Here is a 22,347-nt window from a genome sequence, read left to right as displayed (position 1 = left end):
CACAGAAACAAGTATTTTTTATTAGGTAATTTTTCTACAGCATTTGATTGTGAACAGAATTATTTAATGTTAACAAGAATGTCAGAAGCTGAACTGTAATGTGTTAAAAACAGATGCTAGGTAAGACTCAGAGCTAATTTTTTGGTCCTAATTGTCACTGATTTCAGAGAAACTATTCCAACCTTGTGATGAGGGTCAGAAGCTTTCTCTTTCTTCTTGACAGCAGAGACATTTTAGCTTTATGTTTGCAATAGAACTCCTAATATCTGCTTCAGGTTATAAACCTTGGACTTCACAAGGTTTAGCAAAATCTGAGTTTTTTCAGCTGAAATCCATACCATGTGATGGATTTTGTGCAATGGATTTCACATCTGATGGATGTAAAAGCATGCTCACTCTAATTGCATTACATGAAAGGGTTTTAACCTTTTTGTCTAAATGTACTTTAATATAACATTGGTCAATGCAGAGACAATGAAGGATATTTCAGGGAATGTCATTAATTGATCCAAGACTGACGAGAAAAACAGCAATCATCAATAAAATATAAAAAGAGTAAAACTCACAACAATTTCTGAGTGCATAGTGTTTTATAATGATTAGTGGCATTTAATGAAAATTCAATAATATGCCATTAGAGATGTGAAATATTTTTAGCAGTGAGGGTGAGCACACATTGAAAATTTGCTAGGTGCATACTGGACTCAACCCCTCAGAGCCTTTAATCAAGGGTAGATGTCTCTCCTAAAGGGTTTGGGGCTTGATAAAGATGCTTGTGACTGTGATTTTGTGGCCTGTAAGACAAAGGAGATTGGAGTGGAGCATTGTGCTGATCTCAGCTGTTCCTAAAATATCTTCAGCTCTTCCACATCTAAGTTACCTTCAATATTACAAAATTAGAAAATTATACATTTCCCGGAGCTATGGCAACACGGAGTTATTTTGCAAACTTACTTGAAAGAGAAATGTATTCTGTGCAGAAAACTTAGGGAAATCTTAGCCATGGAAGAATATTTTCCATTCACATCCTCAGCTCTTTTTAGAAAGTTACATACAGATAAAATGGCAGAATATAAGTGAGAGAGGAAAAGCTACCAGGATCATACCAAGTGCTTGTGATTTAACAGATAAACTATGATGAAGACTAGAAAAACCTTAATTGAGAGGCTCAGATTAGAGCAAAAAACAGATTCATTTTCCCCCATATGTTCACAGACAGCATCAATTGAGGAAGGACAAATAGAAGTTTTATGAATAATGCACATCCCCTGTCAGATGCCATGTAGACCATGAACCCCAGGAACTCTAGGATCCAGCATACCCCAGGAATCAGCTAGACAGTGCATCAGCCTCTTTTTCAAAGGAAGTATGAATAAGAGCTAGGTCTATTTAATTATATTGTAGGAAGAGCATAAAGAAGCCTTTGTGCTGAAAAATGTACTCAGGTGTGGCTGTGAGAGGCAAGGAGGAGCTGACTGGGTCAGCTGCATCTAGACTGCAGGAAAGGAGAGTTTTAGGACATTCCTAACCACCTCTCCCCCCAGTGATCCCAGCTGAGCCCCTTTCAGCTCCTGGGCTATCCCAGTTCCTGTCCCTAGGGCTGGATGGGCAAGACCCACCCTGGTGCTGGATCTCTGGGAACACTCTGGGAGACAGGAGACAGAGATACTGCAGTTTAATAGACAATAGATTAGTAATTTGAGATATGCACCCCAAGTAGCTCTAAAGTTTAGGGTTATTTTGCAAACAAAATAGATGTTGGGGAGGAGGAGGTGGGAACAGGCACAGGCAGTTTGTTTTCCTGGCCAGGTTTTCACTCCATGCCTTGAGGGGAGCCTGCACTCCCTTCTGAAGCCAGAAACAAAGGCAACAAATAACCCCACAATGGCTATTCTTTCCAGGAAAACACCAACACTGAGCTATGCCAGAGAGTGACATTTTTCTGAATTCCAACAGCTTTGATTTCTGTTGTTGTATCACACTTCAATAACTGAGCATCAACCTAAGTGGGAGACAAGCAATCAAAGGATGGAAACATTCATTACCAGCATCACCTTTATAAAGACTCTTCTCTGTTGACCTTTCAGTTCTGGGAATTCCTAATTTTACTGAGTAGTGAAGCCATGTACCTTAGAAATTTAGTGATTTCTTGGAATATTAGTATTAATATGAATTTCTCTCACTAGCTTTTCAATGTTCTGTAAGTAATAAATTTATTCTCCTTTTAATCTCCAAAGAAAACTGGCCTTTCACCTCTTCTTTTACTTTATAGATACCAATAACATTTTATTTCATCTGGTCAGACTGATTAACACTCCTAATTAAATTCAGAGCAGTTGTTCTCAGTCTGAATTTACATTTGAACATTCCAACCTGTTTTGGAAGCAAAAAAAGACTTTATACACAAAAGCCTGTGGTTTGTTTTCCCACCTACAGAGATTGATCTAATGAAAGATATGAGCTCTCCATAAAATTTTTATTTTAATTTGCATATGCTGTAAATTCCCAGTTTAAAGTTTATCCTGCAACTGGAGCCCCTGGTTTTAACAAGGGAGATTGTATTGTTAGATCTCAAGCCTGAGACTACTCATTTGCATTATTAGGAGACAAATAATCATTTTTTCTGCACTGAAATACATCAATTGCTACAGTGACAGCAAGTACTTGATAACATAAACACAGTTTATGGCTGAGTAACTGCTGGGTTTCTGACACACAAATGGACTTCCTCAAAAGATCTGAAGTTACCAACACGTTTTATGTTGCTCTTGCTGTCAATTCTACTACAATTAGTGTTACTCCTAAAACATGCTCTTGTGAACTGCAGAAAAACTGACATGAGGTTGTGTGTCTTTCTTTTTTATACAGAATGTTTTGTGGTTTAAATGTCTTGGGTGAAAATAGAGAAGATTTTAGGCTTAGAAATCACATACTTGAGAAAAGCTTTTTTCTCTAAATATGTAATATCTTACAGCTCAAGAGAGTCACTGAAATCACGAGTAACATTTATGACATAAGGACTGATTGTGGGAGCAGATATATTGTAATTTAGATACTGTAGATATACAACAATTTGCCTCTATCTCCCTGATTTTTTATTTTCCATTTGAAAAGAGTTATTCAGACTTGGGGCACAGGGCTTCTGTTTTTCTGGCAGCATTTTCTTCTGTACTGACAAATCATCATTTTCCCTCATTCCCCCTTAGAGGTATGGCTGAGAACAGCAATAAAGGCAAAGGCATTCTTAAAACAAACAGGAACATTTTTGGCACTTCAAAATGAAAGAGCTTTTGTTTTAAATTAAGGCTGCAAATTTGACAAATTTTGTTGACCTCAGTCTTTAGGCAAGGTTTTTAAGAACTTTTAATGCATTAATACAGAAGTACAAGGCTGGAATAGAGAGAGTGAGGAATACAGTTTCAGCTTCAACCTCTACATACAATTAATAATTTTGAATTTAAAAATAAAAATAATTTTAAGTAAGCAAGAGCTGTAAAACTAAGTGGTCTTTGGAATGAATTGATGGCCACTAGTGCAAACTTTATTGCAGTCTGCATAGTACAGGAGAGAGGCAGCAATGCTTTGCAAAAAATATTAATTCTGACTTGATAGACTCCAACCTTTTTGTAGTTCATCTGCACTGTGTATTTTTCACAGTCTAAATTTTTAAACTAACCTGAATTTTAAGAATGATTTTCTGATTAAGATCCACTTCCTCCAGCTGCTCTTAGAACCCACAAGCCCTTTTGGAATGCAGACCTCTGATCTCTGCCTACATTGGCCAGCAAGCTGGGTGCTCCTGTGTGCTCCTCATGAGTTACAATGCACAAGCTGATGTTCTGGGGAATCCTTGTTGAAAAGAATGATGTTTAGCAAGTATTACCTTTTTGGGTAGTCTGGAGTGCAGAGAAAACTCAAACCTCCCTATATTGCCAGGGTAACCCCATGAGCACATAGGCTATGATGAACACTAAAGCCATAATTTCCCCTAATATTAATCTTAGAAGTTTCTTTCTAATATTTAAAATGTCCTTGGGGTAATTTTCACATTTAATTGAGCATATGATATAGATGAATCTTTTTTTTGCATGATTAATTGCTGGTTTTTAAAATATTATCACTGGCTTCCCATTGGACAGATTTCTACATGCACATGTGACTTTTTCTGGTGGAATGGTTTAACACTGGCATTAGCTGGGTTCCTACCATTGTGACCCTTTCTAAATCAACAATATGTATCAGCTGGAAATGCAAGAAAATGAGCAATCACAGTTTTACATCTTCTGTGAATAACATTTATCTTATTGCAGCGAGTATAACCTCACTCATCTGCCCTGACACAATGTGTTGACTTGTTTCTCCAGTTTGTTTCGTGGTGGATTGAATTAATGCCACTCTCTGGATTGGATTATGATGTTTATTAAAAAGGAAACAAATTATTTGCATTCCATCACCTCTCAGCTTTAGCTTACTTCTCCCCTTAAACTACACTCATGGACAAAACAAGATTTAAAGTAAGACAAACATCCTCTTCCACTCTGGAGATTTGTTTTTAGTCTAAATAATTAATAGCAACACAGATTCTATTTCACAGCTGCTGCCACCAGTCTTTTTTTTTTACTTTTCACATAACAAATGGTATTTTTGAGAAATGGTTTACATAATGGATAGTCACTCCCAAATTTCTTCAGCCAAGCAGTATGAATTATGTATAAATAAATGGAGAATGCACATACTTTAAAAGGAGTCAGGACTTTCCACAATAATGCTCCTCCTCAGCAGAAGACAATTCCTGTGTCTCCTAGAGAGCAGACCTTTCCCCCTTTGCTTTTTCCTTTTCTCCTGGCATAACACCAGCCAAACTTGCAATCTCCCTGAAGAAGGCAAAGCAATTGCTGCTCTCACCTAGAAAAATGTGAGGGGTGATGGTGACAGCAGGAGCCCTGCTGACAGCCTTGAAAACAGCTGTTTGTGCAGTAAGCACAAGTGTTCTGCACAGCAGAAATGCACATGTGAGAGAAGGCATAAGATTTGTTAATGGTGTAATGAGCATAACTAACCCTGCAACACATTGATATACAATTTGAAATGCTTGCTGACTAGATAACAACAATGTTTTGGCACTGAGTGTCCTTGAAGGCAGATTATGTTTTTTAAGGTAGGTAGGAAAACTGATGTTTGATAACTCTGAGACAGCTGACACTGTAACAGTGGAGTGATGTAAATTCAGTGTTAACAAGGACTCAGTATTTTGAAAAATATCTAATTTGCAATTATCACTTACAGGAGTACATGTACATCAGACAGGTTAGGGGTAACCACATGCTTTGAGATGTAACTGCAGGAGCTGTTCTCACAGGTGAGGTCTCTGTGATCTATCTCTTGGTTTATTGTGTACAAGCCAGAGAAACTGAGTGTATTTTGTCTAAAAGCTTACTTGATTTTAGTGAGAAAAAGCTCTTAATATGAATCAGGTTGTTCCTACAGTGAATACAGACAGCATTTCATTTCATAATTTCCATGTGACTGGTCAGTAGGGTGAGTCCAGGAGCTCTTTGTCCAGAGTGTCTTTAGCTCCCAGTCCTGGGCAGTTAACCCTGGAGTCACACAGGAGCAGAGCTCTAGGATCATCGAGCCCAAGGACTAACCCAGCACTGACAGGCACCCCCCATCTCTATGATTCTGTGACTCTGTTTCTGCATGGTTCTGAACTCTCCAAAGGACAGAAATTCTGCCATTTCCTGCTCCAATATCTGCCCAGCCCTTCAGTGAAGGATCTTTTACTAATACCCAATCCAAAACACCCCTGGTACTACTTGGGGTGATTTCCTCTCGCCCTATCACTGGTTACCTGGAAGAAGAGACCAATCTCCATCTGGATTCATTTCAGGTAGTTCCCTAACAATTATGTTGCCTGGTGGGCAGGAATTTCAGAATCTTCTGATTAATTTATTGTTTCAGATAAATAAAAGCTGAGACTGCCAAAATCACTTGTGCCCAGTCTCCAGAAAGTCTGAACCTGGTACACACACATCTAGGTCCATCTACACAAACTGAAGCTGATAAATCAATTTCCATGAAAGCCAATACACAGTTACCATGCTGAAGGAAAACCACATTTCATCTTGATGAATTATGTGCCAACAGACCAACATCTGCAAAATTGTATTAGTACAGATGAAAACCACAGTTAGCCAGGAACAGCAATAAATTAAAGAAAAACTTATGCAAATTTATTTGAATGGGCTTGGCTGTACCTGCATGTTTTTCCTGAAGTTATAACACTAAAATATTGAACTTCCAGTTTCCATAGCAATGTGTCAGTGGTGCTCACAGAAAGTAAAAAAGACCATCATTTTCTCTCAGTAAAACAAATTCCCAAGGAAATAAGAACAGATGGAGGAAAGCAGAAACATCTTGAAAATATTCTTATTATTTAGGGATGGAAGAACTTCACAAGTTTTAGGGGATTGGTTTGAATAAACACTTTAACATCTGAAGTCTCATTTGTGTCTTATGCAAACCAACACAGGTCTCACAGGTTTCCATCATCCAGATTATTCTTCCTAACAGTATCCCAGTCTGGATAATTTTTGAGCTCTCCCATGCAAGGGAGGGTTAAAGAAGTAAAACGAATCCAGCAGATGGTCTCTGAGACTTTTGGGGAGTTTGGGTACATGATGTGTGAGGAAAGATGGGGCTCTGGGATTGTTCATCCTGAAGAAGGGAAGGCTGAGGGGAGCAGTGAGGGGATGTGGCACCTCATTGATGAGGGGCTCTAAGGTGGTGCACAATGGAAAGGTGCTACAGCAGGAAATTCTTGTGGATATATGAGAAAAAAATCCAGATCACTCTTGAATGTGAGCCTGAGAGCCTGTGGAACTGCTGGGTACTCAGGGTGGCCAGGCCCTTGGTCTAACTTTGAGCTGAGCAGGATGTCAAGGTCCTTTCCAACCTAAGCTGCTCTGTAACACTCTGTAACTTAATTCCTGGTGATTTAACAGATACTTCCATCTTCATCCTTCTGTCACAAGGCTCAGTGGCAAGACCCAGCAATGGAAAGATGATCAGAGCCCCCCTGCACAGCAGGGGCAGGAGAGTGGCCTGGCTTAGAGGAGCTACTGGCACCTTGTCCTTCTCACCTGGCTCTGTGCAGTTCTTTCAATGGGGAAGCTCTCCAGGCTCTTTCCCTTCTCCTTCTTTATAGCCTCTTGTGGGTGGCAGATGGTGACAGCCAGATGACACCTACTGAAGTTAAGGTCCCTAACACCACAGGACCATGTTGCTGACCCAGCAGAGACCCCAGCTGATGTAAGTTAACTCTGAAGATGTCACTGCAAAACATGAGACTTCCTCCTACCTCTCAAATCCTCCTTTAGCGCATAAATCAGATGAGACTCCTTTTTTCAAGAGAGAAGTTTTTCTTTGTAGTGCCAGTGCCTGGGCACATGCAGGGCTGTGCTATCAAGGAGAGAATGCATTAATGAACTCAAATGTTTAATCTCACTGCAGGTGTTGGATTTTCTGGCTGCTACAGACATTGTGACACTCAACATCTCAACACAGCTAAAAGATCATCTTACAGGAGATGGGACAAACAGCAAAGCAGAGGGCCTCTCATTGGCCATTGTCTGGCTTTCCAATTGCATATTTAAAATGCAGCTTCTTTGGTTGACAGGCACTGTAATGACCAAATATATTTTTTTTCCTGGGACCTACTACAAGGATGCTCATTCAACACTTGAAATCCGTTATTTCAGCTCCATTATACATCACTGGCTTAAATAAAAAGAATGCTGAAAACCTGAAAAAAAATTCTACATAATATCTCCATTGTCCTGAGCTAAAATTATGTATTATGCTTTGAAACTTGCAGGTTAAACATAACTGGAGTTTCATTGTTATTGAAGTATGTATTCTGGCTTGGGAATGGTAAGGAATGACTGAGAGCCTTTCCTTAATCTGAGAATAGTAGGAACAGCCCTTGATCCAGCCACATGTGTGAGGATCACTCAACATGCTGCTGCAGTTTGAATAAATGTGTCAGGTGTCTTTGTAAGTCTTTGATTTTTTTTCCAGAAGTGTATATTTGCTACAGGTGCAGGTGACCTGAAGAAATGTCTCTTTATGTAAATATTTGCCTATATTTTCCAGCAGTGCCAGTTGCTTAAGAAAGAGCTTCTGCATCTGCCTGTGGGGAATCCAGGTGTCATTACAATATGAATATCACCAAATTATTCTCTTCAATGAGCATCATGAAATTCTGGCTTTTATGTATGTGATCAGATAAAACAGTGATTATCTAAGCTTGCTTATCAATGTGGGATTTCTTCATACTTGAAAGTAAAACTATGCAGAACTGGATATGAACCTCAGAACATTTTTATGGTGTTAACTTGTTCCTCTCTTGGAAAGAGAAGCTGGTCCCTGAGGCTCAAAAGCAAGATAACACAGAAGTGCTTTGCAAAAGGAGAGCCAGCCCTTGCACTAAAGGAAGATAATCCAGTCACAACCATTCTGTGAAATGCACCCTTTGGTAGGGAATCTGTCAGGGTATCTGCAAAATATTTATAATAAACTGAACTTAGAAAATTAAATGAACTCTTCAGAACAAATTTGCTAAATCTAAACAAGCCAACACATGACAGCCAAAATAAACTTCCAAGTGCAGAAGAACAGATAAAGTTGCCCTGGTAAAATGAGCTTCCTGAATAATCTTTTAATTCTTAAGAAGCCTCATTGGTTTCAGTGTGATGACTCCTGGAGTGCCCACAATAAAGGTGTTGAAATCTGGCCCTCTCCAGGACACGTTTGGGAAGTGGCCAAACTGATAGGGGAAAATCCTTTACAGGACACAAAGAAAATTTAAAGTAGGTGAAAAAACAAGCAAGATAACTCCTTGAGGAGCTGCAGTAGCAGCTTACTTACTACTAGAGTAAGTACCATAGACTTCACATGAGCTGCAACAAGCCCTGATAAGTGTCTGAGAATTAACACCAGTACCCCGTGCTGGATGTGTGATTGTAAGATGCGACTAGAAGAGAACTCACTTTCTGCGAGTAAAAAGTTATGGGGGGAAGGAAGAAGATGAAAGAAAAATAAAAGGTGAAAACCACAAGGGAAGCAAGACAGAGAGAGAGAGGCAAGGGGAAAAATGTTGATATGGAGAGAACATATGAACAATGGCAGAATTCTCTTTTCCTTTGTGGTCTACATCTTACCTGAAAACGTGCATTTTGATTTGCTTTATTAACTCTTCTCCTGGAAGGCAGCATTATCTCCACCCATGTCCACCAAAAAGGTTTTGGACCAGAACCTTCAATGGCAAAGAGCAGATATTCCAGCAGTCATTCATTTAGGGTTGTCCAAGCAAACTAAAAGAGAGCAGGATTTAACTGCCAGTGCATGACACTTTTAAACACTGCTTGGTATAGAGTCAGGAGTCTGGGCCCAGAGTTAAAATTCTCCTTGCTGGGCACAGGGCACCTGTGGCTGTATCCTGACTGTGTGTGGTGCAGCAAGTAGTGCCCTCAGTCTTAGCATTTTGCCTCTTTCTTCACTGTAACTTGAATAATATTTTCTTTTTCTAAAACAAAAAAGCCCAGGAAGAGATCAATTATGTATTTATTTTAATAATAAAATTGCAATCCAGATAATTTTATTTTGTCTAATTTGCAGTGGCATATTAAACAGTGACAGTGATCATTAGGAAAAAAAATCCACTTGATGTCAAATTCAAAACAAAAAATTTAGTTGCTAATCTCTGCACCTGCGTCTCAAATTTCATTCACACTCATCTGAAAGTGTTCAGTCATTATGATGTTTATAAAGGATGAACTGTTCTTGAATGGTTTCTCTAATACATTCACTTCAAAAAGGTTTGTTCAACACAAAATACACACTGCCTGAAAGAAGGAAAACACCACTCCAGGCACCAGGCACTGGGGCAAGCACTTGCCTTCATGTTTGTGTCTTGGTGACATCAAACATTTGTCCTGTAAAGTGATGCTCTGCTGAATTTGGGCTGGGTAAGGGGTACTCCTCTCACCTTGCTCATTCAGCAGATTTTAATATTTTTATTTCTAAACCTTTCATGTTGGAAGGTTAACACAAGGAGGTGAAGTAGGTTCACACCTACAACCTGCATCTCTGGGGGACTGTGTGACCTTGTCAGCAGCTCCTCACAGCTCACCAGGCTGAGCAGGCAGGAGCCCCAGCACGGGCATGGGGAGGAGGCAGAGGTCAAGGGATCAGCTCCAAGGGAATAATGTAAATCACATGGCTGTGACACTGACCAGATCCATGGGAATAATGCAAATCACATGGCTGTGACACTGACCAGATCCATGGGAATAATGTAAATCACATGGATTGACACTGACCAACTCCATGGAATAATGTAAATCACATGGATTGACACTGACCAGCTCCATGGGAATAATGTAAATCACATGGCTGTGACTCTGACCAACTCCATGGAATAATGTAAACCACATGGCTGTGACACTGACCAGATCCATGGGAATAATGTAAATCATATGGATTGACACTGACCAACTCCATGGGAATAATGTAAATCACATGGCTGTGACACTGATGCACAATAGGTAAATTCTAAGCTGAATGTCCTGTTTACTGTGACAACTGGAAACAGTTATTGCACACTGAATCCAGCACAGCCCTTTACTACTCTGGCTGTCAATGGGAAGGGCTTTATTGGTCATATAAATGTAAAAGAGTGCCTAGAAGTCATTAGCATAGGAGGAAGGAGAGGCTGCCTGGGAGTGGCTGCCTTTCTGAACTCCAAAGCCAGTCCTTAGTGTGGGCACTCTTTGACCAGCTGATTGTACAGGAGAGAAGGAATGAAGGTCTCCCACAGCTGGGGAAAGCAGGAGAGGGCATAGCTGACTCATGTGATAAAAGTTAAAATCTGAATTATTATGCAGCCCAAAGGACAACTTACAAAACTTCTAAGTAACTAGACATAATTGCATTTTTTTGTTTCTTTGCAGCTGTTTTTTCACTTATGTTTTTTTTTGTTCAAGTTCATCAAGCCAGGTGTAAAGAAAAGGGGCTGGTGATGAGTAGACTATATTTAAGAACCACAAGAACCAGACTTGAGGGCTGCTGTGGGTACCCAGCACCTCTGTCCCAGTCTCCCCTTTGCTCTCCTTCCTCCCTTCCCAGGTGTGTGTGTATGGCCCCAACAACCTGTGCAAATATGGGAGTTTTTGATCTTGGGCACATATGAAGAAGAGAAGACATGGCCCTTTTTTCCCAGAACCAGTTATTTGCAGCAAGGAACAGGAACAGGATCAGGTGTTTAACATGTGCCATAGGCACAGGACTCTGCCATAAAAACCAAGCAGGAAAGACTGGAGACTCATTTCTGTCCAATTGGTGCAGGCAGGCAGGAATCTGACTTTAAAACAGGATTCTTCAGTTGACAAATCTCTGTTTCAAAACTATTTTTTGCATCTCTGTTTGCTGCTCTGGTGGAGTGGGCTGCAAAGTGGGTGCTGTGCCCTGGGGCTGAGGCACTCCCAGTCCTCAGCACAGACTCCCCAGCTCTGTAATTCTCCTTGTACACACAGAGGACATTGGAGTTCTGTGTAAAAAGGTGTTGAAGTTTGCCTCTCTTTGCCTTTCAAAGCCTTCAATCTTGTTTGTTTGTCTCAAAACCTTGTGCTTCTCAAACAAGAGCTGTGCCAAATCTTTACCACTTATTAGCCTTGCCTAACCATTTTGAAAACTGCTCTGTAGATTGTATCTATTGCAGTGAATTACATTCCTCAATTATTAATTTCTGCCATCAATCACACTTTATCTTTTCCACAGCTCAAGAAGTATCTTGTCACTTCTTGTATGGAATAGTACACCAATTAAATTTGATATACTGTTATACATTACATTCAGTTAAATTTAATTTAATACACAGGGTATAATTTTCACTGCTCAAAGCTTTAGGGATAAAATCAGATACAATTTCATTGGTAAATGGTAGGTTAGCAGAACCTCCACAACACTAGGTGTAAAAAAAAGCAGACATCATGATTCTTCTCACTGGTTTGTGACAGCCAAGATACTGAAGCGTGGAGATACTGTTGGGTAATTTTCATGATAATTTAAAATTATTGCACATTATACTCTCACTTTATCACTCACCACAATGACTGCACTGGAATAAAGTACAACTTTCTTTTCACTGTAAAAGAGAAGACTTTTTTTAGAATTTGACTTGAATTTGACTTTAGAATTCCTTTATATCCTTTTCTCCTTCTCTGCTAAAGAGAACACCTGCACCTAAATCTCCATGTTTATATTTTTCCTTCTTCATGAGATTTCCTACTGAGGGAACATATAACCTCTTTAAAATCTATGTCTGGACACAGAGAATAAGAAATTTCCAGTAATATCAGTCTCATGTTCAGTCTACAATTATGAATTCTGTCAGCTTCTCCAGCTACTCAACCCTTGGGTCTGAGCACAGAAAGCAAAATGTGAATACAGAAGAAAGACAACAAATATAGCTCAATGATACAAATTTCTACATGATAATATAGCAAATCTTTGTGAAAATGAATGGCTAGAATGGAATATTTTAGAACAAAAGGAAGCTGCAATGAGAATCACAGAGCTGAGATGAGAATCTTGGAATATCTGTAATTCTCTCTTTGTCAAGGTATTGCTGACTGGTGCAAAACAGAAGCAGAACATGGGCATTAACATCATCATAGATTTCCATATGTACTGATCACTGCCTAGAAGAATTTTTACTTTGAAACAGGGGTGCAGATTGTGATTCTGGGAAAAAATCCACTGAGGTTTCTTCCTTTATTTTAGATTACATTCCTGAAGGCAAGAAAGCAGTTTGTACTATCCTCAGATACCACATATTAAAAAGAAAACATAATTTATTGGAGCTGTGTGGGTTTTTTAAAATTATCTCTGGGAAGAGTTATATTCAGTTGGTGTATCTTGTGCATGAGCACAACTCTGCTGGTACCTTGAATCCCATGGGCCTGTGCTAGGACACACCAGAGACTTTCAATTCCTTTGCCACTTTCCTGAGCCCTTTCAGATGTGGTTCTTGCTGAGGCTTCCCCAGGGAGCTAAGCCATCACTGCAGTGTCTAGGCCTGCATCCTCCTTGAAAAACAATTTAAGACCTTTAGAATAAATTGTTATTTGGATGTGCCTTTTTAATGGTTATAGCTCCAGCTTTTGTTCTCTCTCATTATGGCATTTACACAAGATCAGAAAAACCTTTGCAAATTATTATCTGGAGTGGTGAAGAGGCAATCCCCTAAAGTCCAATGCAGACAAGTTGCAGGTGGTAATAGAACTGAGGAGTGGGAAAAAAAGCACAATTTTATGTGACAAAATGAGTTGCAGTAAAATCTTCCTTCCCCTTCCAAAATCCTTAATAAGGGAAAAAAATCACAAGGCCCTGAAATAGCTGGCAGAAAATTCTGTCAGTGAATGTGGTACTGGGGAATAAAGTAAACTGTTAATATATGAGTGGTCACTGACACCATTTGTAGAGGTGTCCAGGATAAAGGTTTTCACTGAGGTGACACAGAAACAAAGATGTATGGAGTGAAAGAAGGTGTGAGGCGGTTACAAAAGTACTGTGAAAAGGAGGGAATGCTGTGACCCATTTTAAACTAAATCACCTAATGAAAAGACATGACAAAAAATGGATAAACAAACAGCAAGAGAGGATTTTAAACAGCACACTACCAGATCTAGGTTAAACAACATATGCTGTCTGTCAGGCAGCTGCTTATTGAAGCAGGGTTATAATAGATCATATAGATCATAAAATAGATCATATAGATCCAAAAAGAATTACTACAGTGAAAAACTAAAAGTGGAATCAAAATGTGCATTGAAAGGCTCAAGTGAGCCTGATATAAATGAATTATTTCAAAAAAGGTTTTAGATAGAGTTAGAATTTTTGTTACTTCCATCTAACAGATGGTTTAGGATAAAAATAACAAAGTCACCTCCCGAACACACAACCTAGTCAGATGAGATTGACACTATCTACATTTTAAAACCATAATCTTACAAAAGAAAAATGGAAGTCTTTTACAGTGTCTCATAAGCCCCAGTAACCTCTAGAGAAATCCAAAACAAGCTTTGTACTCACATGCAACTCTCAAAATCCAGTAATATCATGTTTCCATAGTGCAGGGGAGCAAAGTGGGAGGGGGTCTCTGTGCCTGAATCACAAATTAAGAGGAACATCTGGGAGCATCCATGAGCTCTTGGAGAATCATCAGAATTCACTGTGTGAGTGACTAATGCTGATCCCACATCTCACTAACCTTTATTTCTTGGAAAGTGAATTTCTTGGAAGGTGAGGCATCAGATTTCAGTTTGTACCTCATGACATGTTCTATTGATTCCTGCTCCCAATTTTGATTTAATTTGCAATATGACCTGTAAAAATTCAGGTTTTAACTTGATGACTTAATACCAGATAACTGGGAATTACCTATCAATTGATTTTGCAAGCTAGGAGTGAATCTGTTACTCTTAGTTGTTCAGCAATAATTTATGCAAAGAAAAAAAAGAGTTCCATAAACTTTTGCAAAAGTATTTTTTCTTTTCATACTGGTGCTTCAATTCACTGACTAACTCACTTCTTGGAAAATTACTACATTGGAAGAAAAATTATCCTTATCTTCTGTGGACTAAAATGTATATGAGTGGAACAGCCAGACTCTGGAAGGCAATAAACTCTCATGCTTCTCAGTTTCCAGGTTTATTTAACTGTGAGAAACTTTTGAGAGGTTGCAATATCTCATTTTTAATATTGCAAGTGCTTCTGGTTATAGTCTGAATATATATGTGTGTTTATATATACATGAATATGTATTTTTAAGCCCTCTCAAATAACTTTGCTATGCTTTTTTCTGCTTTTTATAACAGCTGAACTTTTAAGACATGAGTTGCAGATCAGGGGTATTTTCAATGTGAATACATAACTGATTGTAGAAAACCTGCATGTCTGTTTTCACCTCAAAAAGACATATTTTTGGAAGTTTCCTTCTGATATAATGGATATTTTATAACCATGGAGAATCAGTGGCTTCCTACATATAGTCTAATTTGTTGCCATGAAGGCAGCTGAAACAGAGGTGTCTTGAGTGTGGAATTACATCAATTTGGGCTATTAAACTAGTTTAAATATAATTAATTCAATAAATGTAACCAGTTTAATTTGGAAGCAAATAATCTAATTGCTTTGGTGAAGATTTGGGCAGATGTGGCTCTGTGACCACACAAAAGGAATCACAAAGAGACACTGAGCTGAGCCAAGCAGTGAAGAGTGGATTCAGTCAGGACCCTGAGGCTGCCACAGCAGCACAGTCACCAGCAGGACAGGATGAGCAGGGTGAGGACAGAGTGCTGAATTGGGAAGTGTCAGTAAGGAATTAGGTTTTTATAGAAGGCAAATGGGGATCACTGGAACCCATTTTGAAAATATGAGAAGAGAAGAGAAGAGAAGAGAAGAGAAGAGAAGAGAAGAGAAGAGAAGAGAAGAGAAGAGAAGAGAAGAGAAGAGAAGAGAAGAGAAGAGAAGAGAAGAGAAGAGAAGAGAAGAGAAGAGAAGAGAAGAGAAGAGAAGAGAAGAGGAGAGAAGAGGAGAGAAGAGGAGAGAAGAGGAGAGGAGAGGAGAGGAGAGGAGAGGAGAGGAGAGGAGAGGAGAGGAGAGGAGAGGAGAGGAGAGGAGAGGAGAGGAGAGGAGAGGAGAGGAGAGGAGAGGAGAGGAGAGGAGAGGAGAGGAGAGGAGAGGAGAGGAGAGGAGAGGAGAGGAGAGGAGAGGAGAGGAGAGGAGAGGAGAGGAGAGGAGAGGAGAGGAGAGGAGAGGAGAGGAGAGGAGAGGAGAGGAGAGGAGAGGAGAGGAGAGGAGAGGAGAGGAGAGGAGAGGAGAGGAGAGGAGAGGAGAGGAGAGGAGAGGAGAGGAGAGGAGAGGAGAGGAGAGGAGAGGAGAGGAGAGGAGAGGAGAGGAGAGGAGAGGAGAGGAGAGGAGAGGAGAGGAGAGGAGAGGAGAGGAGAGGAGAGGAGAGGAGAGGAGAGGAGAAGAGAAGAGAAGAGAAGAGAAGAGAAGAGAAGAGAAGAGAAGAGAAGAGAAGAGAAGAGAAGAGAAGAGAAGAGAAGAGAAGAGAAGAGAAGAGAAGAGAAGAGAAGAGAAGAGAAGAGAAGAGAAGAGAAGAGAAGAGAAGAGAAGAGAAGAGAAGAGAAGAGAAGAGAAGAGAAAAGAAGCTCCTGGTAACTCTTCATCAGGGTTCAGTCATGGCTTTATCTGGATACTTAAACCTTTGTGAGTTAAAATCCCAGTTCTTGGATTCTGCTTTGCTGATAGAAACTGTCTTAAATGTAGTATTTATAAAAAACTACTGAGATTCATAGATTATATTAAAATTTTGTACAAAATTCTGTTACAAAAAAGGGCATCAGACCTTCACTCATCCTAAGTTATATTAGACAATTACCTTCTTTCATCCTTAAACCCATGAAAGTCTTAAAGTCTAAGAAATTAGATTTTTAAGAACATTAAATCCTGGACTTCAGTTACTGATCTAACAGTAAAATGACAAAAATGTAATCTAAGTAATTGAAAATTATATCAGCCTTGTGACTAAAGCTATCTGTAAGGGGAGCTAATATAACTCAGTAGAGAAAAGCCCTAACAGAGAAAATGTACAAAACTTAATGGGACCTGTATTTTGTGACCAAAAAAAAAAAAAAGATGCATCATGCTTGATGGAACACTTCCACTGTGCAGTTTGCTACAATATCATTCCCAAGTTTTAATTCATCAAAATAATCAGTATTGATGCCCATCATAACATCTAGTTATTACGACTTGCAGAACTGAGCCCTGTAGTTTCTGGAAGCATGATATCTTTTACCACTAACCTATTCTGTTACAAAACACACAGATTATTTGGAATCTAATTTGATATTTCAAGGTCTTTTGAGTAAGTTCTGTTTTATAAAATCAAAAATAAAATTCTGATAATATAACAAAATCTTTTTGTATTTTTTCTCTTTTTTTTCTGTCCTGAGGTAGCTGCTGGTGAGGGCATAGATTAGTGTTAAGCTCAATGTTTTTGGTATATCTCAGGCTTCAGGTCAGATCCACTGGCCTTTTTCTCTCTAAACCTCCTTGCATTTTCAAGAGCTTCCTCTCAGACATGGATCAGTGAAATGTCAGAATCCCTCATGAGAGAGAATTATTTTCACCTGCATTCCTCATTTTTTTGCAGCTATCTGAATGAGTGGATTGATTTCCCAGCAGTGCTGCACTCCACTGAGGTGTGCAGTGTCACTGCTGTTGAAATAAAATACTGAGACTTCTTCAGGTGTGGATTTATATGCCCATTTCCAAGAACTTTTTTTCTCATGTGTTCAACTGCCATCCATATGCAATATCAGAAGCTAAGGAAAGCTTTCTTGTTGGGAAAGCAGCAAACAGTAATGGAGCCAAAATTTCAGGAAAAGGTAACCTGAAAATGCAAAACATTTACAAAAGGACCTTGTGTTCCAGAGTCAGAGATTCCTCACCAAAGCCCAATTCACAGTGAGAAATGGCAGGTGCCACCTCTGAGGGACTCTGCTGGAGCAGAATTTTGAAGGAAACTGAAAGAGAGTCCATATGCAGCAGTCAGTGCATTCATGTCCTAAAGCTCACAGAATTACTCTTTAGTGGTGGCAACAAAATTCTGTCAATTAAGAGAAGCTTCAGCTGAAAAGTTGTCATAAATCTTTCCTTTTTAAGGGTGCTGGAGACATGCTGAGGTGATGAGCTCAAGAACAGACATCCTGGGGTGATATTTTTTTAAATGCAAATGCCTCACAGGCATTCCTATTTAATAATCAAATGGAAGCAGCACCTCATTTATTTTCTTTGTTTGAAATTTTGGACTGGCTTTTGTATAATTAATTGAGAAAATATAGTAAAGTATAATTGACCTGATATTCCTTTTCAAGGTAGACTTGTGTTTTTATTTCCTTCCAGAGGATTTTCTTTCCACTCCATATTCATGTGCTGCTTCTTTAAATCTCAGGAGGGGATGCACAAATGCAAAAATGGAAATACATAACCATGAACAACTCAGAAATGTTCAGATCTGAGGCATCTCAAATTAAAATAATCCTTATTCAGCTGCCAGAATTTTTGTTCCCTTAAGGACATTTCTGCTGCCTAGACCTACCAGTAAAGTCTCAGAGGAGCTACTGTAATTGCTGCCTTCTGAATCCTGTGGGTTTTAGAGGCAATGGGACATCTACTATTACTACAATATGACATCAAATATTACTACCATTGTTCTGTGGTAAAACAAACAGTAGGCTTGGTTTGGTTTTGAATAGCCAGATTAAGAATTTTTCATAGCAAAATCTCAGAGATTAGAAGGAAGACAAGAGCTCTGATGTGCTTTTCAAGTATGTCTTCAGCCTTTTCCAGCTTTGGAAGAGAAAGTGTGTCTTCAAGGAATTGGTGATTCCTAGAACCTAGAGCTTGGACAGTGATTGAAATTCCCAGTGCAGGAACTGCTTAACCTGGAAAGGTGTGCAGAGTGACCTCTGCACAGCCACTCCTACAGGAGCAAGAACATTCCTTAACTTGGCTTAGCACAGAACTTGAAGACCACTTTACCATTTGGTTCACCAGACCAGAGCCAAGGTTTTTGCAAAAGCCAGTTTTTGTGTCTGCAAACTCCTCTTGGCTTTCTCCTCTTCCTAATAATTTGCTGTTCATAAATTTCTGCTTTCATTTCCCTCCATCTTTCCTCCACATTTCAGCTAGGCTGTCAGCTGGAAAGAACAATTCTGATTTGCTCTTGCCTTACAGGGATTCAGCTGGATCCACCTGTGGAAGACACTGAGTTGATTTAGTTTATCCCTGCCAGTTTTGCTCAGAGCATGTGCTGCTGTTTCAGGCTTCCACACAGAACTCCTGCTGATCCTTTTATTTACCTTTGAGCCACATTGGCTTAGAAGTGGCTAGTAAGCATGTGGTGGGACAGGTAGGTGGCTTTTACAAGTGCAACTTTGCCTCTCTCAGCAAACCTGTCATCTCTTGGCAGCTCTTGTTGGACCCAGAGGTCACTGTCAGTTTGACAACCTGTCATCTTCAATCAGCTGCAAGCTCAATTTAAGGAGGGGCTAAAAGAAAACCTTGGTTCAAAGACACAGAGCTTAAATCCCTGAATAGCTCCATGATCAAGACAGAGTCTCTGCTGATGGATGGTTGAGTGCCCTTGTCTGTGTCTTTTGATTAGAGCAGGTTTCTCTCAAAGCTCACACAGAATTTCTTTCTTTTTAGCTTTTGGGGAACACAAGAGTAAGCTGGACTCTATGCTGTCGTATTATCATTTTTATAGTTGTGTATGATGACCAGTTCTGTGAGGTGTTTATAACAACTGAAGCCAACTGAAGTTGTCTGAAACCTTGTTTTCCAGAGTTTCAGAGGTGTTGGTAAACTTACTTTGACATGAAGACTTGTGCCTTGTGTTTGTTGTTACTTAAGCTATTGGATACAGAGAAATCTTGGAAAACCTGATGTTTAGAGGAAATACCTCTAAAGATTTGAAAGACAACCTGCAAGTACATCAGCTGGAGGAGCTGATGATACACCAAATTAAAACTATTCTTCTTACATTTAGGTGCTGCCATTGGATGGTTTATTAACTGCTTGTCTTGAACCTATATTTGAACAAGAATTTAAGCTATATTAAATTTCTGTTAACTCCCTGTGGACTTTAGCAGTGTCCAAAATACTGTGATGATCATAACTCTGGCTGTGATTTCAGTCTATTATTTACTTATCATTAATAAAAATCTATCCAACTACTGTCCTTAATGTGAGAAAAATAAGAGATGACTGTGGCAAAGCCCATTTGAAATGGCTCTTCTGCACATTATTTTGAGTTAGTTTTGTTTAGAATGGCTTTTTAAAAGAATGTTCATATGCAAGGAAAAAAGAAATGCATGCTATCAACTTGGTCATTCCAAGTCAATATCCTGAGCACAGATTTCAACAATGTAAGATAGTTAAATGTAGTCAGTTCATCTGAGGTCATAAGTAATATCTGAAATACATACTCTGGCATTCTTTGGGGAAATTAATTTCTATAAGTAGTGTAATTCTAAGAATACATCACTGCCAAATTGTCCAGTAATGTTCTGAAAGCATCCTCTGTTCTCTCTCAATTTTCTGTTGTATCAGACCTATACACGTCTCTTCAATTATTTAAAAACCAATCGAGGAAAATGCTCAGTGTCAGCTCTACAATGAGGCTCCAGAGTCCACTATGATTGCAGAAAATATTCTGGTGTCTTCTTTGAATTTCAGAGTGTCAATTAATTTAACAATATGATAGATATCCAACCTCTAATCAATTAGCTTGGGAAATGCTAGCCAGATTATTTCAATGGTTTTCCAGGTCAGAAATGCCACTCTGACTGCATAGCCTGAACTCAGAACACACACTAAACCTTCATTCAATGGCTTCTTTTTACAACATGTAAAATATTTTGCTCAAATTTTCTTTTTGGAAACATCCAAGTCTTTTGATAGTTTGAAATTTTAAAACTCATGTAAAGACTGGGTGGAAAGGCAGATGGAAGAGAAGTGCTGAACTTTAAAACTTACATCTGCATGTGTGCATATACATACAGAAACAGCTTTATGTAGAGTCAAGTGTAAATGTGTGTCTTTGTGTAAATATCATGTTGGTGTGAAGGGAAACACCACCATGATCCATGGTCACATCCACTGAAGGCACAAATTATCCTCCTCTGCTACAACCTCCTGATATTATCTTCAGATTTCTAGTCTTTTTCTACCATATTTCTGCATTTTTCTTTGCACCCTGTTATTTGCAGAAGCTCCTTATTGCAGCTGGTTTGAAAGAAAGAAAAGATTCCTAGAGAAAACATTCCTCATTGAAATTGGATGATTTACCCAAGCTGTCATGTTTGATGCAGATCTACTGAGATAAATCCTGGTGGTGGTGATGTTTTTGTCAGCTTCTCCTCCTGGCACTCTGACAGTCACTTTGTGGCTTGCCAGAAGTCCTGGCAAGACCCAAGGCAGGCAGCACAACACCCCCAGACTTCTACAGGAGGAAAATCTTGATTGTTTTGGATCTGTGACCTCACATCTTCTAATGAAAAATTTCAAACCTGAGCTTTTCAGTTATGAGCTGGAAGTTGGCCAACACATGAAGAATCATGAATCTGGAGTGAGTGACAGCTTTTTCTGTGTTGTTTTGTTCCTCATGTGATGGATCTGTCAGGTTAGAAGGTAGGTCTGAATATAATCTGGATACCTACCAAACTTCTCTGGCTCCTTTCTCCTAACCTTCAAATTAAAAGTTTGGTTTTAGTATTTTATCTTAAGCTTTCATTTTCTTTTTCTTTCCACTAGATGAATTAAGATTTCTTAAATGATATTTTTTTTAATTTAGTATTCCAACTTATGTTCAGAAAAGCAAAGAACAAGGCAATCAAAACCTGGATGAAATAAGGAATGCTTTAAGTCATCAGAAAAAAGCCCAAAAAAGCCAGACAATAATAAAAGTCACCACACCAAAACCAAACCATGAAAATGCTGGAGGCCAAGAGAGTATTGATTTCAAATCACAGATTTGTAAAGGCTTGTCACAACTTCATTTTATTTAGGAAAATATTTAGATCTGCAGCTGTTTATACCTGCATGACACTACAGTTCAAGTTCCCTGCAAAAAATGTTATATCTATTAAAAAAAGAGTAAAAAGACAGCATAAACCAAATAAATATTACAATATGCTGTGGAAAACATTATCCTTTCAAAACTCCTAAATAAAAGAATTTCCATTTCTCTGACTCAGTTGACATATCACACATTTCATCTAAGACAAAAGAACACTTATCTTTGTAGAATAAAATAAACATTGCTAAATGAAAGCTTCCAAGAGTAAATTCCCCTGTGTTCCAGTAAGCTAGGATCTGAGTTTCATAGCTTGTTTCACAACAATCTGCTCAAAAATCACTTAAGATATTCTGTAATTTTTTAGACCAACAAGTTCTCCTTGGTATAAAATGTAAAGCAGCAATGACAGTTTCTCATGCAATAAAAGTAAAGAAGGTGAAAACAGAAGGCACTGGAAACTGAAGATAAACTGACAACCTCCTACTAGATTACTGGGAATACTCACTGAGCTGGAAGAGCAACTCTTAACATCAAAGGGGAAACATTTAATGGATATGATATTTTTTTCCTCAATTTCAATAGGAATTTGGTAGGAGCAGTGTTGTTAGATAAGTTAAAAAGATTAGAATACA

Source organism: Oenanthe melanoleuca, chromosome 4 (assembly GCF_029582105.1).
Source record: "Oenanthe melanoleuca isolate GR-GAL-2019-014 chromosome 4, OMel1.0, whole genome shotgun sequence".
Classification (NCBI taxonomy): Eukaryota; Metazoa; Chordata; class Aves; order Passeriformes; family Muscicapidae; genus Oenanthe; species Oenanthe melanoleuca.
The sequence above is the reverse complement of the archived record's forward strand: the minus strand, read 5'-3'. Positions refer to the sequence as shown.